This window comes from Lagopus muta, chromosome 8 (assembly GCF_023343835.1).
Source record: "Lagopus muta isolate bLagMut1 chromosome 8, bLagMut1 primary, whole genome shotgun sequence".
Lineage (NCBI taxonomy): Eukaryota > Metazoa > Chordata > Aves > Galliformes > Phasianidae > Lagopus > Lagopus muta.
Genome location: NC_064440.1, coordinates 30,953,697 through 30,970,735, shown reverse-complemented (window position 1 = coordinate 30,970,735; position 17,039 = coordinate 30,953,697). Strand labels below are relative to the sequence as shown.

At 40.4% G+C, this 17,039-nt stretch overlaps 1 long non-coding RNA gene across 1 annotated transcript; it reads left to right on the top strand.

Annotated features, from left to right (window-relative positions):
• Positions 1-7,871: 7,871 nt before the first annotated feature.
• On the top strand, positions 7,872-16,940 carry LOC125697156 (uncharacterized). The gene is made up of 6 exons (XR_007378701.1): positions 7,872-8,100; positions 8,602-8,749; positions 8,841-8,943; positions 9,884-10,004; positions 15,313-15,361; positions 16,830-16,940. It is a non-coding gene; the product is annotated as an uncharacterized LOC125697156 (long non-coding RNA).
• The last annotated feature ends 99 nt before the right edge of the window (positions 16,941-17,039 follow it).

Below are 17,039 nucleotides of genomic sequence, written 5' to 3'. Positions count from 1 at the left end.
GGCACCTTGTTAGGCTGGTGAGTGGTGAAATGCAATGTTCATCTTTCCTTAACCTGCGGGATGTTCTTTTTCTCAGAATAAGAAAGAAGGGGAAAGAAAGCATAAGGCTAGTTTTAGGAGAGAGGCAGCAGCTACGGTGAGCTATCTTGACTTTGTACAGATGCTTTCAAATTGTAGATTTTCTTAAATCTTTCTTAGAAACATACTGTATAGTTTGTATAATGCCTAAAATCTCAGATGTCACTTTGCCACATGAGATTTCACATGAGAAGTTTGTTTGACATTGATAGAATTTCAGACTTCTCTGAACAGATAATTTATACCTCATATATACTTACCTACGTTTGATTCTTAAAGAGAGAGATCAATTTATGCAATGATCGTTTGTTGCTTTCAACAGTCCAAACTGAAAGGGCCCATTACAAAATTTACCGCTAAGATAGCAGTGTCACAGAAGAGTAATAATTGCTTTGCACAGCAACAAGAAAAGAAAATAACCCCAAAAATGTCAACTTTCTTCAACATGCAGGTAGTCAGCTTCATGTGGAAGTGTATTTCTTTTCATCAGGTGCTTTTCTTATGTTCAAAGGTGCTTTTCACTTCTGTTCCTCTATCTGAAATATACTTACCCAAATATCTGAACTGCCTTTTCCCAAGGAAGATCAGAGCTTATGGCAGCGTTACTGCAATGAAGTTGATCTTTGACATTAGGGGCATCAGGAGCAATACCATGGTGTAGAAATAATGAGCTATGAGGGCAGCTATGTTTTTTCAGGCACTGGTGCCGAGTGAGGAATCCTAGTGCAGAATGAGGGCATGCTGCCTTCTGGTGAGTGTAACTACCAGATTTTAGGCTCACCTGCAGTGATGCTGGCTGCAAAGACATTTGGCATTAACTCACATGTGGTGTGTGAAAGATGTCGAGTTGTGTGGTGAAAGGTGATAAATAAACGTAGGGTGAGCAAACAGAAGCATTTTACCAGGGTATATGAGGCAACTGAAATAACTCAGGGTAATGCTGTATGTTCAGGCAAGGAAGCCTCCTGGATGAAGCAGTACCCTGTAGCAGTGCCTGTAGAATCATAGAATCTTTTGAATTGGGAGGGATGCTCAAAGGCCGTCTCGTCTCGCTCCCCTGCAGCAAACAGGGAAGTGCTCAGCTGTATCAGGGTACGGGGCATCCACCACATCACTGAACAACCTGTGCCAGAGCCTCAGCACCCTCACTGGAAAAGACTTCTTTCTTATGACTGACCTAAATCTCCCCTCTCTAAATTTGAAACCATTTCCCTTTATCCTGTCACCACGCTGCTAAAGAGCCTGTCCCCTCCTTTCCTGTAGCTCCCCTTTAGAAACTGACAGGCCACTGTCAGTTTGCCTTGCAGCCTTCTCTTCTCCAGGCTGAACAGCCTTAGGTCTCTCAGCCTGTCCTCCTAAGGGAAATGTTCCATCCTTTGGATCATTTTTGTGGCCTTCTCTGGATGCACTCCAAGAGATTTTCAAGCATTGGAATTTGCATGCATGTAGGGGTACGTTTAGATGTTTCTTATTTACTTATTAATAATATATATGTATCTTTTTAATCTGGACACGTTATGCTTCTAGGGTCTTATGCCCTGGGGATAAAATCCTACTCTTTGCTTACTTTTTGAGCATGTGTCCCACTGCCATTACCGACTTGTCCTGTTAAAGCTTCTCTGGTGCAAAGTCCACTTGCAATGATGTGGTTTTGGGATGTGTTTGTTTTTCCCAAGAGCTGATGGGCTGCTGTCATTCCAGGCATCTCTTCAGTGTTCAGCAGGATGATGAGATGAGCACCTGCCTGTTTCTGCAGTTTGCATAATTTCTGTTTCTGTAGGTGATGCACTACACAATTCTTGGAGGTGCGTGTGAAATGATCTCGAATGATGAGGGAGTGCTGGAAAAAAGAGAGATGAGAAGTTCCAACTGTTTCTACTCCCATTTCATTTTTAAACAGGGATGGACAGGGGAGAGAATCGCAAGGGGAGGGGAAGGAAAGGATTTGGGGATTGCAAATATTTCTGTGCCAGTAACATGCTATTTTTCAGCTCCAAAAGAACTCTCTGTAGTGCAGAAATGAAGTGGTTTACCCAGCAGAAAATAAGTGTTGCTGCAGTATTTTTTTTGGCAGGAGTTGGTGGTTCATCATTTGGACACATCAGGTACTTTCTCTGTGGCTGTTGTGTAATTTAAAATGACAATGTTGCAAATGTTGACAGAATTACGGCGTATTGATTGGTGGTAGAAAACTAGCAGGGCTGGGAGCACTCATCTGTGCAGTACTATTTTGAAAGTGAGTTGGAAAAGCACTTTTCTTTTTGCTAGTTTGTTTGCTGTGCTCTATCGTTGATTGACCAGGAGGGGAACTAGGAAATTGTGGACTATCTTGAAATCTCTCTCTGTGGTCTTTGGTATTGTATCACTAGCATTTCCTGTTCCCAGCAATTTTAAAGACTTGTGGATGGGACACAGCTGTTTAGGCTGAACTTGGTACCGAGGCATAATGCCACTTCTTTAGGAAGTCCCTTGTATTGCTGTTAAAAACAAGGGTCACTTCCACCTATAGTGTCTTTCTAAGACAAAAAATTGGTGCACCTCTAACCTTTCTGGTATTGTTGATGCATTTTAGTGTTGACTGATTTACTTCTTTATTCTTACTGTCCCTTGGGTTGGGAGTAACACTGCAAAGCAGTGCATCTTTTTCCTTAACCAGTAGCAATCCAAAGGCTTTTTTTCTTGCAGTGCTGCCCACATTAGCAGTACTAGCTTATTTGGATCGTCTTATTCTTTGGCATCAGTATTTCTATGTACCTTAGTACTGTTTTCTTATAATTAGACTGATCCTGAGCAGTTTCCTGTTTTGTCCAGGCAATCATTTCTTAAATCATACGAATTGGGAAGCCAAACTGGTATGAACAGACTTTGTGTGAGAGATGGATTGCCCTAAGTAATAGGCTAGGACTCCAGAAACTCGAATTCAGTGATCATCTCATGCAAGCACTTCTACTGTGATCTTGCTTAATCCATTAATCGGTCTGTGAGGTGCATGTCCTACCAAGATCAGTGCATGTATTTGTTCTGATTTCAGTGAATTTTAGTTTCCTTTAAGTGTAACCATCATTATCATCCTTCTTCTACCTTTTCTGTGATACAGACAGTGCATAGCGTATGCTTAAGCATCTGAAAAGCATCAGAAAGCGTGGCTGTGGTGGCACATGAGTAATGCTGCTGACAATAGAAGAAAACAACCTTTGGAAGGCCAGGTTACTGCAAATCCAGAAAATATTTGTCATGCCCAGAGAATTGATCTGAAATTTGATCAATCTGGGAGAATAAATCACAGCAGAAAGCATGCGATGGAACTGTCCCTTACAGAAACTCCCGATGGAATTTGTTTTATGGAAGTAGACTTAAATATTTGTATTAGTAATAGGCCTAGCGTGCTGGAAGGAAGCTTTGTAGAATATGTGCAACACAAAGCAAAATTGGGTATGCTGTGCAAGAAGCATGCAAGTGTATTTTCCCTGCTCCCCGTTGTCATCCTCCCAGAGATGGCAACAGTGAACTATAGAAAAATGGCAGGGGCAGCAGAAGGAGCAACGTGTACATCAGTGCTTCCAGGCAGACTAAAGCTTTTCCTCTGTGCTATGGAGAGCTGGATGGCTTTAAATGTGAGTAATTACAAACGTTAACCGTATGAACCTCATTTTGTACATCTTGGTGGTAGTATTTTATTTTAAATAACCAAAAAGAAATGCTAACTGTCTCCATGAGGGGACAGTAAAGCGGAAGGGATGAGAGTGACTAACTCCTGAGGGTTGCTGCCACCTGATAGCTCCTTGTACTGCAAACTTGACCTAAATTTAAGAAAAAAGTAGTAAAATAAAAAAAAAATTAAGACTATTTGTCATAAAACTAAGCGTATGTCATAGTGCCAGTTATCTTAACATAACAAAAAAGAAAAAAGATGTCTTTTGAGAAACAGTAAAAGCCATTGTAAAAGTATTTGATTTATCCCAGGGTTTCTCTGGGTCTACAACATAGAATTGTTTTCGTTGTTTATAGGTCAGGCCAAAGGAGCAAGGAAACTTTTGTCCTATAGCTGTGCCAATCCATGTAATGAAGTCAGTGTCCTACATAAACGGAGAGAAGGCAAAGCCCAAATAAGAAAGCTTTGTCTGGTATTACTGGTGATAGCTAGGATTACCAGTAAACAACAAAAGGTACTTCTACAAAACAGAGAGCTTGCACAGGTCTCTTCCCCTGAATAGCAAATAAGACAAAACCCTAAACCTGGCAGATCTGCTCTGCACCTGCTGAACCAATTTTGGCTTTCACAGTTTGCACTAACATGAGTTGGAACAACTGTAATATCTGCAGAGCAGAGGAGGAGCAAAGAATCTGCTGTGGTGCTCAGTTTGAAATTATTTTCAGCCAGAATGCTGAATTTAGTACACAGTACAGTTCCTTCTAAATGAGGGGGGATGGCTTGGAAGGAAAGCAGACAAAAACGTAGCTTAAGAGAAATTTCAAGTGCAGCTGTATAAACTGTGTATTTCTCATGCTGCTGCTGCTTTCCTATAATAATTATTGAAGAAAGAAGTCTAGGTAGTTTATCCCTTTTCTCTGCTATTTTTTTCCCACTCAACTTTATTCCAAGAATTTCTTATCAGTAGCTCTATTTTGTCTTTCATCCCCATTATTGAAGGACAGAGTTTATATGCAAAATTAAAAGCGGTGTAAATCCACAGCAGTTGTGAAGATTGGCTGTTGATTACTTGCCCAACGGTAATGATTTCATTAGCTCCTAGCAATAGGCCTTTGTTATTTTGGGGTCAGCCATGGGTAAGTAGTGATCTGTAAGTTCTATTGTGCTAACATAGCTTCAATCTCCAAATCAAACACAGCTTTATCCCAGTTCTTTCATTTTTTTAATTAGCTGATACTTACTGGGCTTTTTTCTGTTTCATCCCTTTGCTTTCTCAGATGAGCTCAGATGATCTTTGATACTTGCATTTGCTTGCTCTGCGTTTGGATCACATGAACCTAAACCCATGGGGCTCTGAAACAAGAGCAGCAGCAAAAGATGAAGATTGCAGTAAGGTAGAAAGGACTTACGTTTGTCGATAGATCGCTCTGGTTTTGATGTGGCGAGCACAGAAGTGTAAAGATGAAGCAGCAGTGGCATTTTCAACACTGTGCTGCAGAAGGAGACAGTGTGAATCTTACTGCTTGGTTTATGATTATGCAGTATTGCTCTCAGATGTTCACTTGTTGGTCTGTGGTCTGCTATGGCAGACGTGTCCAACCTATGGCCCAGCACATCTCGTGTTGTGGCTGCCCCCTGCTCCGTGCCGTCATGACAGCAGCTCTTCCTGCCTTGTGCCCAGCATCAATCCTCAGCACCAACCAAATATTGGTGTGCTGCAAACCCTTCTGGGCTGAAACCAGGGCACGGGGAGTGTGTGGTGCAGTGCCAACTTGTATGGTAAACTGATGGCAAATAAGTTTTGGAGTTTTTGCTGAATTCTGTGAGCAGTGAAAAATGTGCAGCCATGGTTTCCATTTTGATAAAGGAATTTGAGTTTCAAGATTGCTGAAAAAGTCATCAATTTTTTGGTTAATTTACAACTCCATTCTCAGTCGACATGAATTCCTTATTTCTGAATTTTCAAATGGAATATTTCATCTCTTCACCAAACTTTCCTAAGTCCTCTCTTACCAGAGGGAAGCATCCCTAGTTTTATAATCACACCTCATTCATGTCGTTGCTTTTTGGCAGTGTGTGCATTTGGGAACAACTATTTTGAAGGATGAAGCACAGGAAGAGTAAAATTTTAACCAGATTCTGTGCTCGTAAGAATTGTAGTGACGTCCATTGAATCAGCCTGATGCATTAATTTCACAAAGTAAAATATCCCACTAGTTTTATGTTTCTCGTTGCTTTACTTTCTTATTTACTTTCATTAAAAAACATTAAAATTTAAGTCTTTAATTTATATGCATTAACTATGGTGTATATTTAATGAGGGCTGCTCCACAGTAATGCATGCTGATTTATTCTGTTGGCCCATGATATCAGAGGCGGAGTAGAGGTTGAACCTTCCCACCAGTGTGCTGTTACGGTTTGTTGCTGTGTGACAGATAGCAGCAGAGGGGCAGGCTGACAGAATAGCATCTGATGTGGAAGTGCATATGATGCAAAGGTTGAATTCTCCCATGTAGAAAAAATGTCACCCGTTGACGTTTGCACACTTAGTGAATGTGTATGGAGACCAAACAGTGGATGTGAGCACAGCGAGGCGGTGAGTGGTGTGTTTCAGCAGTGACAACAGGGACAGTGGATCATCTCTGCTGGTACAGATGTTTCTGAGTGTGGCACGTGGGCTTTTGTTCATCACTGGCAAAAACGCACACCTAATGGGAGCTGACAGCGTGGAAAAATAGTGTTTCGTATTGGAGAATTTGCTCCATCAAATAGTGCTATGGTGCTCTTTGTGTCTGCTTTTGTTTCCGTGGAAGTATATGTAGGTCACTCCTACAAAAGTAATGTCCCCTATATATGTGGTCCAAGACTCTTCACTCACTGCAGCCCAGGCAAGCCAAAAGGTTGGACACCCGTGTGCTGTGGTCTTGTTCACAGCCTCCTGTTTTCTGGGGGCCATTTTTAGCTGAACGTAATGATTGCTGTAGCTGCTATTCTAGTACCCCATGTTGATGTGGATTGGGATTTCATGTTGCTTGCATTCATATTTGAGAGGGCTTTAAATCTTGTCAGAGGAGATACCTTGGCCTTTCACGTACTGTATCTTGATCTGAGGATGTAAAGATCTTGCACAGCAGTAAGAAAGAAGTCCTAACTTAAGTGTTGTTCATCTCATTTGTGAAATCAATTAACGGGTATAATTGGCTAGCTTCCCATGGCACCGCTGTATACCACTTGCTTCATACGTCAGATGCATATTCTATAAAGTAAATTGTAAAGTCTGAAAGCTTTTACTCAGTTTTTGGGCACAAAATGTTATTTTTGTATAAAATATAATGGTAAGATTTTGTCTTAGAATACAAATCCAGTTGTCTTGAAATGGCAATTGGTTCTGACTAGATTTCTTTGCCTTAAAAGGGAACTTACAGCCATACTGTAAGAACCTTCTCGATCGGCCCTCTAGCTATGGGAAATATAAACTGTGCTTAATTCAAATATTACTCTTTTCAATTTTTTATATCAATTTCCAGAGGCTCTACCTAAGTGTTAAGCCTCCTTTATAAAAGCGCAGGCAATAAAATTGTTGCTGCTGCCAGCTTGTATGCCTGAAAGCTCAGGGTTTTTTGTCCTAACTGTATCAGGTTTTGTTTTTTTTTAATAAAAAATATTAACTTTCTTCACAAACTTGTCTGACATAGAGGAGAAAAATATCTTTCACTTGAAAGAAAATATGTTATATTTAATGATCAAAGCAAATCACTGTAAGAGAACACAGAAGGTAACTGGAAGAAAAATCTGGGGAGCGACAAGCTGTAAAAGCCCCTGGTTTCTCACCATTCTGAAAATGGATCTTAGTTTAGTTGGTAGGACTGAGTTTTCAATAGTAGTTGCAAGTAGCAAATTTACTGAATATTCAATAGAGTTTAAATTTTTTCTATCAAATACCAAATAAATCCTAAAGTAAATAGTAAATGGTTTGCAGCTGAGCAGTGTCTCATCTTTCAAAAGCCCTGATCACTGAAGCTAGAGGAGCTCAATAAGCATTAACAGATTCTCAGTGGGTAAATGGAAACTGCGCAAGCAAAAGGTGGCGAGAAGTATTTGAGGGCTTTGCTTTTGTATGCACAGGAGTGGAGCCATTTTGCAGCACGTCAGAGGAAGAAGATGGAGCTGTGAGTGATGCTTGCAGTACAGCTTGGTGGTACTGCACAGGCTTGGCATACTTCAGAGCTTCAAACCCAGTTGTTTCCGTGCTTCCATACTTTGGGATCTACAAATGAAGAGAATGTCAGTCAGGTTGTACACAGTGCTCTGGATGGAAAACACGGAGGTGCTCAGAGAGGTGGTGTATACTCCGTCCCCAGACAATCAGGGTAAGACTGGATGGGGATCTGAGTACTCTGAGCTGTGAGTGTCCCTGTTCATTGCGGGGAGGTTGGACTTGATGCCCTCTGTATGTCCTTTCCAATTCGAACAATTCTGTGATTTTAAGTGTGAAGTATGTTACCTGGCCAAGCTTAGGGTTAGCTCTCTGGAGGCAGAAGAGGAATACGCTGGGCAAAACACCCTTAAAGGTTGCGGGATTTTAAGGGTTTCAACCGTGCACATTCATAAAGTGGCTCAGAAAGGTCCAGCCAACCAGATAAGCTGTCAGCGAGGATTTCTTTAACCTGAGGTTCTCTCTTCTTAGAAAATTTCTTAGCAAAAAGAAAGAACACTGAGAGCATTTAGCCTTGGGAATTATATTTCACCATGTGAATGAAATGTTTTGTTAAAGCATGCCTCAAATTTGCCAATCATTGTCTTCATCATAAAAATTCATGCTATCATGGACATACAAAGCACACAGTGTGATAATAGCTTGTTTCTTGCAGCTCGTGCATCGTCTTCCCAGAAGTATATCTGCAACTACCTAAGAGCCCAAACCTGTAAGTTCTGAAAACTTTTGCACGGTATCTGATTGGCTGAGGGACCAGAGAGATTACCTGTGCAGCTCAGTTTCTCTCTTCTTCGCAAGCAGAGGTATGTGCACAAAAAAACTTGCCCTCCTTTTTTCACAGCTGTGAGCTAAAAATATTTGGCATAGATAAAGCTTCTGCCTTGTATTTTTCAGTTCCCTCACTGATGTGCTTTCCTCCTCCTCTAACTTCTGCTGCTCCAAAGGATGCATGGAACAAAATGGTCTTCAAATGCTTCTCTCTGCTGGCACTAGCAAGGTAGGAGGTGAATTACATGGGACAACTAAAAGGCACCTCCTTAGCTGAGGAGGACTCAGTCTGGCATGTATCAACGATGACAGCATTTTATTGAGAGCTTTACCAGGGAGGGTTGCCTTACAGCTGCATCTGTTGAGCAGCCAATGCGTGGTCTCTGCTCCCTCCTTTAGCCAAAATGCTGTTTTGTGACAGAAATCTTATGTAAGTCCCATAGCCCAGAACAAAAGTCAGTCATCTGCAGCTCAGACAGTTTCCGTAGGAAATAAGTTTTCCAGTTGTGTCACAGACTAGAGTTGCAAACATTGAACCTTTAGAACTAGAAACATTCAGCTTGCTGGTCAGCTATCAGTGTGCCTTTCAGCTGCCGACTAGATTAGTGAGGCTGGAAATAAATGTATTATTATTGTTATTTTCAGAAGGGATTTAATATGTTTAAAATGACGATTGTGTAAGCAGCGTTAGATACTAAATATTGCTGTCTTATTATGAAGAAATATAATTACCATGAACTAAGACCAACTGGGGAAAAAAATGCAGTCCTATAGATTTGTTGCTTTGTTTTCTGTGTGCTACAGTTTAAATGAAAGAACAAATGACAGGATCATTGCAGAACAAGTGTGCTACACTTGATGATGAACAGCACAGGCCTAAAGGAGCACTGAGCACCCAGCCCTGGAAGTCTGAGACACCAGCACTTCCCAGGGGATGGGAAAGGGTCAGCTCTCCTGGCACTTGCTCTGGTTTGCCAGCATTCAGAGAAACGTACTCAAATGATAAAATTTGCATAGTGTAGGTTATTAACACAGTATTCTACCTCCTGCCTCAGTGCAAAAGTTATAACTTAGTACCTTCTTTCCCACCTTATATTATTATTCCCACCTTCCCACCACATTATATTAATGCTAAGAAAAAGAAATTATATTGTGCTTGTTTTCTCTAGGGTGTTCTGCCAATTCCTACATCAGCACTCCTTGATCTGGGTCCTGAGAACTCAGCGAGTGCTGTATTCTGAAGCTAGGAGCCATAGAGTTGGGCATTCTGACTGCCTCTGTGCCTAGATGGTATGTACAGCGAACTAGTTGTCTGTAATTTGAACGTGTCTTACCTGGGCTGTGCTGAGATCTGCAGATTTTAATGTAATGGCTTTAAGTTTCCATTTAGGCTTACTGCTCCTCATGAGTGTTCCTTACTCCTTCTTAAGGTGTTTGTCATATGCTAACAGTACAGTCCAGCTGGGACTGCAGTATGCTCTGGAACTCAATCTGTACATCTGTATGGAACATACAATCTGTACATCTGTACATCTTAACAATGTTAATCTAGACACAGTGGTGTTCTCCACAACCACTAGGAAAACATAGGGTTGACGAGGGCAATCACTGGAGTCACTTCACTGACACAGTTCTGAGCGTGCTTTTCAGCTTGCTTCTCCAGCCATCTCTCTATCTGTGTGTGTTGTGGCAGCTTTAGCAAACCTTTTGTGTGCGTGGGAGAACTGCAGTCCTCCTCTTGAATTGTATCCCTGAGACGTACCAACACTACACATTTCTTTCCCAAACGCTGCCAGTGAATTTTGGGCCTCCATTTTCTGAAAGCGTTTCTGATCTATTTTAATGAATGCTTTCTGTGAGTATTAATTCTGCGTGTATGTTGCGAGAAGTCTAATGATGCTTTACTCCAGTGTCTCTTTCACTCTCTGCCTCCATCTCCACACCCAGCAGTTACAAAGGCAGGGACTTTCCCTCCTCAGTGAAACACACACTGTCAGTAGCAATATTTTAGAGGAACAAATTTTTATGCAAAGGTCAGGGAATTTTGTAAGGATCATAATTGCCTAAAGGCTTCGTTAACCTTTACAGAATGCTTGCCGCTGCATCGCACATGCGATTAAATGACCATTAACATTCAGAGCGATCAATGAACGTAGCAACCTCGAGGTATCACAAATAGTATTGATGCTTCCAATACCAATCTCCCATCAGGAGTCCTACTGCAGAGAACAGACTTGAAATACGATGCTCTGCCTATGATGAAGCCCAGTTTCTGTGGTGTTCATAATCCAGGAAAAGTATTTACCTGTGCTCGTGCCTGGTGGAACGTTAGGGTGAGGTGGCACAGCAGCATCGCCTTCTTTCTGCAAGTATTCCAGAAGCCATCTCACAGATAATGAACATTTAAAGTAATGAGTTCCAGTCCTTTATTTTGAGTAAATACCAGAGAGTGGAATTCTGTGTTTCCCTGAAAATCTTTTTATCCAGCTACATGGCTCACGGTCTGTGTTCAGTTGAAGAGCTGCAGAGAAATTAGACGAGCACCTTTTTAAACTACCTGTCCAAACTCTTGTTTAGCCAAAAGAAATAAAGATTTCTGTGTGCTGTTAATGTAGCAGAACCAGAAAAGCTGGTCCAGTCTCAGCCTTGTTATTTGTGGTTATCTCCAGCGTTCATTTGTAGCAAGCCATCAGGAACTCTTCTTTGTGAAGCAAACAACTGGCATGAAGTAAAGCAGACAGGTAATGCGTTGAAATGGAAAAAATTCACACTCTGTGAACCAGTGACACAGTCAGAAACTTAGAGAAAATATTGATATGCACACTGACACAAAGATAAACACAACCAAATAAGGTTAAAGATAATGCACGTATTCATGTTGGATGAAGCAGAAGTGTGGTGCTTTGAATCTTTAATTTAGTCCATCTTGGTACTTCCGTACTGCAGAAGGCCATCTGAGGAGTTCCTCCTTCCTTCATTTATTCAGATTTTCTGAATATGGCTGTGTAATCATTTGCTTAAATTTTGCCCACGGTGCACTCATGGCTACAATATCCAAACTTGATGGAATAAATCTATGCAGTACTGTTTAACTGTACAGATTTAGGCAGAGATGAGAAACCAGAAACTACTGACTTTACTGTGTTAATAATAATTTCAGATGTAACGGAAGAAATGTTTTCAGTGTTGGGTTGCTGTTTTGAATTTGTTTTGAGCGAGTTTGGTATTTTTTGTGGGTTTTTCCTACAATTTCAAGTTTTCAGTAATGTTTAAAGGTTCACATGTAGTTTTGTGTGCCTTCAGATAGAGTTATAAGTAGCAAGCACTGAAAATCTGATTTTTCGCTAGTGAATTCTCATATTGCAGAGCAATACTCACAAAGGTCACAGGCCAGCTTATCATAAACTTTTTTCATGCAGAGAGTATTTCCATAACAAAGGAGGAACTGAGCTATTCTATTTTTGCTTCTTGATTTGTAATCCAGCCAATTTAAGGTCACTTACATGAATTTGAATTAACAGTGTACCACATAGATTGCTTTAGAAGTCTCTGGTCTCTCTTTTGTGGAAAAAATATTGTCTCTGATTTCCTCATTTTTCTTTTTTCTTGTGCCAATCATTCCTTTACTAAGCAAAAATGATAGCGTGAGAGGTGATGGAGAGGATAGAGCGGCGTGTCAGGCAAAAGACCCGGAGGCTGAGGCTATGAAACCTGACTGAGATTAGAGCAGGCAGAAGGAAGCAGACAGGGAGAGGCAGAGAACCAGAAAAGCAAAGTGTTACGGACTGGCTGAAAGAAAAAAATTGGTTACAGTCATGGATTGTGTTATGGCTGTGTAAAAGAATGCACAGCAGTGCAGCACTCGATCTGTATATCCAGTATTGTCTTAAAAAGGGAGAAATGGACATGCTAAAAAGATAGCGGAGAGTACTGAATGGGAAGAGCAAAGGCTTTTAGTGAGTTTATCAAGAGGCTTGTATTATTCTCCAGTCCTGTGAGCTGCAAATCTTGTACAGGTTTTAGTAAATATCGTATACCAGCACTGTAACAGAGGCATAAAATTGGTACTGAGGCATTGTCAAATGCTTTCACGTGGCCTTTCATTTATCTCCTAAGTAACTTGCCCCTCATTTTCTATGGTTTATTAAATAGTTGGGTAAACACATGCATAATGCCTCTCAGAAATGAGGTTTTTGATTCTCCCTCTGCTAATATCAGGCCTGTGCCATACACACGATTGGGCTGTGCTGCACAGCTCCTTTCTTTTCAACTTCTTTGGATATTTTTTGTGTCTTTGTGAAACTTAAACTTGGGCTTTCTGTTTTTTCACGAGTCTGCGTGCCTAAGAGAACACCATGCCACTTGAAAAAAGAATTCAGGTTAGCTGAAATAAGCTTGTCCTTATGAAAGCAACAGGAAAACAGTTTTCTACCTATTTTGTTGTTGCTTGCAAGTTTGGTTAAAACATTTAGGGGGAATTACCACCTGCTCATCATCACAAGCAGGCAAGAAAGGTGACGCTGTTGCGTAGCAACATAACCTCCAAATAAGCAGGCATTTTCAGATATTATGCAACATTATAAAGAAGAAAAAATCAGTTTGAACTCAGCTGAATATTTTATGGGAAACTTAGTTCTGAGCCTACTGTTAGAAAAGCCATTTCCCTTAAGCTTCTTCACAGCATAGAAGAGAGCCTGAAATTTGCCTTTTTAACATTGAGAGCCAAAACGTACTTGGCGTGTATTCAAAAAAGCTGTAGTGATTTCTCATTATCCCAACACGTTCTGCAGTGAGCCATGCACAGACTTGTCTTTGGATGAGGTACTCCATAGGTCTCTGTAAGGAACTTCTAAGTGAAACCATGAGAGGTGTTGGCCTTCTCAATAGCATGTAATAATAAATCTAGCTTCTAATTATAAAGTGAGAAGCAGCACATTGAGTCAGGTAAAAATCATACTTGCAGCACTGTGGGCGTGATGTCATTACATTCACATTCAGCATCAATCCCACCAGTTTATTGTATGCCCTGGTCCTGTAATCAGTTAATGCTGCTTTCACTGCAGAGACCTCAGCCTGCCTAGACCAGTGGCAATACACTAGAAAAATAATGAGGAAATGTGTACTATACTAATTTTCCTGTAATGTAAAGAAATGTAAATAAATAGAAACAAACAAAACACACAGAAGATAACAAGAGGATTAAATGAGTTGAATTTCAACTATCAAAAATAACATTAAATTGATATTTATTGCTTTTCCTTTTTGAGGAGATCTTCTTGGTTTAAATGTTAGTCTGTTAAGGAAGTAGATGGGAGAAAAAAATAATCTTTTCTGGTTTTAAGGTTGTCCCAAGTTATTGTTCTTGGCCTGCTGAAATTTCTTTTTCCCATCTTAGCTCTCATGTGGCAATTCCCATCTCGTTATGGTTTTGTTAGAGCTGGGTGGGTGCGTATTCCTACCACACCAGTCCCATGCAGTACACTTTCTTGTGCGTTTGCCAAATCAACGTAAGGATTACAATAAGGAAAAGCCTAGGAAAGGAAGTCCAGAGTGCAGTCTCATAGAGGGTCCTGCACATGCCGTGGTGGGCATCTGTGCTACGTTGGGACTGAGACAGTGATCGCGTGTTGTTGGTTTTGGAACTGAGTTTGTGTATGTGCGTGGAATTTGAGCGATGGCAGTATTTGGGAGACTGAAGACCTTGTCAAATGAGAAAAGCTGATGGTAACAAGTGTAGCATAGTCACAATCTTTCATTACCTAATATTAAGACGTGATATCAAAGGTTCACTAAATCCATTGGCTTGGGTTGGAAAGTAATATGCAACAAGCCAACAATACCATTTAGTGTTTTGCATGTAGAATGTCTGTCTGAAAATCTTTGGAAGAATACACTGGTCCATAAGTCCATGTACTGTGATGGTTTGTACAAAGTTAAGTATAGTTTTCTTTGCATGTTATATTTTTTTCTCTGATGTTTCTATATGTCCTCCTTTTTGATAACCATAGAAATTACTATATGGAAGTGGCATTTCAGACATTCCAGGATGTTGGTTTTTTACTTGTTCAAATTTCATTTTTGCATAGCTTTATTATGAGCAACCATTTCTTTGTCTCCGTATCTCTACAGTTTCAGCATGTCAATTGTTACTTGGTACAGTTAGTTTTTGCACTTCTTTTTTTCTATCATTTTCTAAAGAAGCATGTCTGTAGTCCAGGACAGCCCTCACATTGTTCTACTGCACTGAGACATTTTCTGTTTAAATCTGAATTTTTGCCTTCATCTGCTTCTTGTCTGGCCAGTCCTGGAATCCTTTGTTAAAATTCCTGAGCTGTTACAGTCTGCACTGTACTCATTTTAGACTGTGGATGAACATGATGCAGTAACGTTGATGGATGACTTTCATACGTTTGCATTTGAATTTCTAATCTGCAAACCATTCATACTTTTTCCCCTTCTCTCATTAAAAAAAAAAGAATGTACCCAGAAATTGTCAACTTTTTATTCTGTCTTGAACGAAAAAGAATAGGACCAAACTGTAAGCCATGCCTTATTACAGCAGTTCAAGTAAATATTACTTTATTTATTTATTTTACAGAGTCGTCATAGGGCAAGAGGAGGAGAAACGAGACTGGAAAAAATAAGAGGTATAAAACGAGATTATTCTGAGGGAAAGGTAACAGTCTGGCTTCTTTTTATTGCTCCATTCTGAGACGTCTGCAGATTTCACATGTGCATGCCATGGTGACAGACACTTTCAGCGTTCACAAAAGTTAATGTAGTCTCAAAGTAATTAACTGGCAAAGAAGCTACTTAGCGCTATCTGGGGTATTGCAGTTATACTGCAGCGATATCTTTGATTTCACTTTATGTAATATAATTTATTCACTTTTTCCTCTACCACTATATAAAGTCTTAATGGGAGAATGCTCTCTGTTCCTCTGGGGAGACACCCTGCTGGAGGGTGAGCTCACAGACCTCTAGACTAAAAATTGTTCTTACGACACGTCCGGTATTTCCCAGCCTCGAGACAGGTTATCGAGACTGTTATCAGAGCTCTGCATCAGAAATTCATCTCGTATTTGGTAATAGCTTAGAAAGCAGGTAGCTCCAGTACTTGGAGGCACTAACTGGATAACAGGGTGGCTATGGAGATGGGAAGTGTTTCCCTCCCAGCAATCAGCTGTTCCGTGTGCTGTTTGGGAATGAGATGTTACTTAACCTAAGAACACCTACTGTCCCTTTAATCTCTTTTGTTTCTAATGTATTGGAAACTGGGAAGGGGAAAAAGAAAGAATGGAGTAACTTCAAGATTTGAGACACAAAAGGTTTGGCGAGAATTCTTGAAAGCGTAGTTTAAGTGTTTATAAATATTTATGTGGTTCCACAAACAAATTACGGGAAACATGTGTCAAAATACTTTATTGAAAGCCTCTTGTCTCCCCAGGAAAAAAAAAAAAACAACAAAGGACAGTATGAAAATTCTTTTAAAAGTGTTGGTAGCATGCTGTAAAATATTGTTGTAATCATTATAGATATTTGCAGTCTGGGAGCTATGAGGATTAATCATGCCCCTAATTTCTGAAGCTATGAATAAGCAAAGTAATTTAGTTGAACTTTAATTGACGTCTTGCCAGCGCATGTGCTCATTAATGTGATTTGTCTGTTAGGCACATACTTGAGCAGTTAATTTAATACTTAAATGCCAATAAGAATTACCTACATGGTAGTCTGTGGAATTCCGTTGCTGTGGGAGGGAACGTCGTTCATTTACTGCTGTTGTGTCTCAGGATTGCATCTGCAAATCAAAGGTATGTACGAAACCAAACACCTTCAGTCGAATGATGTGAAAAGATGAAATAATTGGTCCTCAGAAAAGGCAGAGAAAGAAGTATTTACATCAGTGGTGCAGTATGGCTTTACCTCCGGAAGACCATGTGTTTATCCACATTTCCCACTATGACAGTGGAATAACCAGGTGGACTAAACAGTTCCAGACTATTTTCTACTCAACTGCAATGACAAGAAAGGCTAAGTGCCTTGCTTAGCGTTGTGTTTTAATACTATAGATCCAGTGGATTCATGACATCTGACAAAATCTTTCTTTCTTAACAGTGATGAGAGAGAGAGAGGAAGAGAGAGATCTCCTTTGCTAACAACTGCCAAGATGCACAGCATGCTCAGTGAGACTATACTCAACAAAGCCCTGTGTCTTGGAGATCGTTGCTGTGGGTGCCAGGTTGCTAACATCGATTGCAGCCAAAGAATGTTATTTTGAAAGGTAAGTATGGGTAAGAAGCCTTTGCAACTGATGTTTTTCTACTT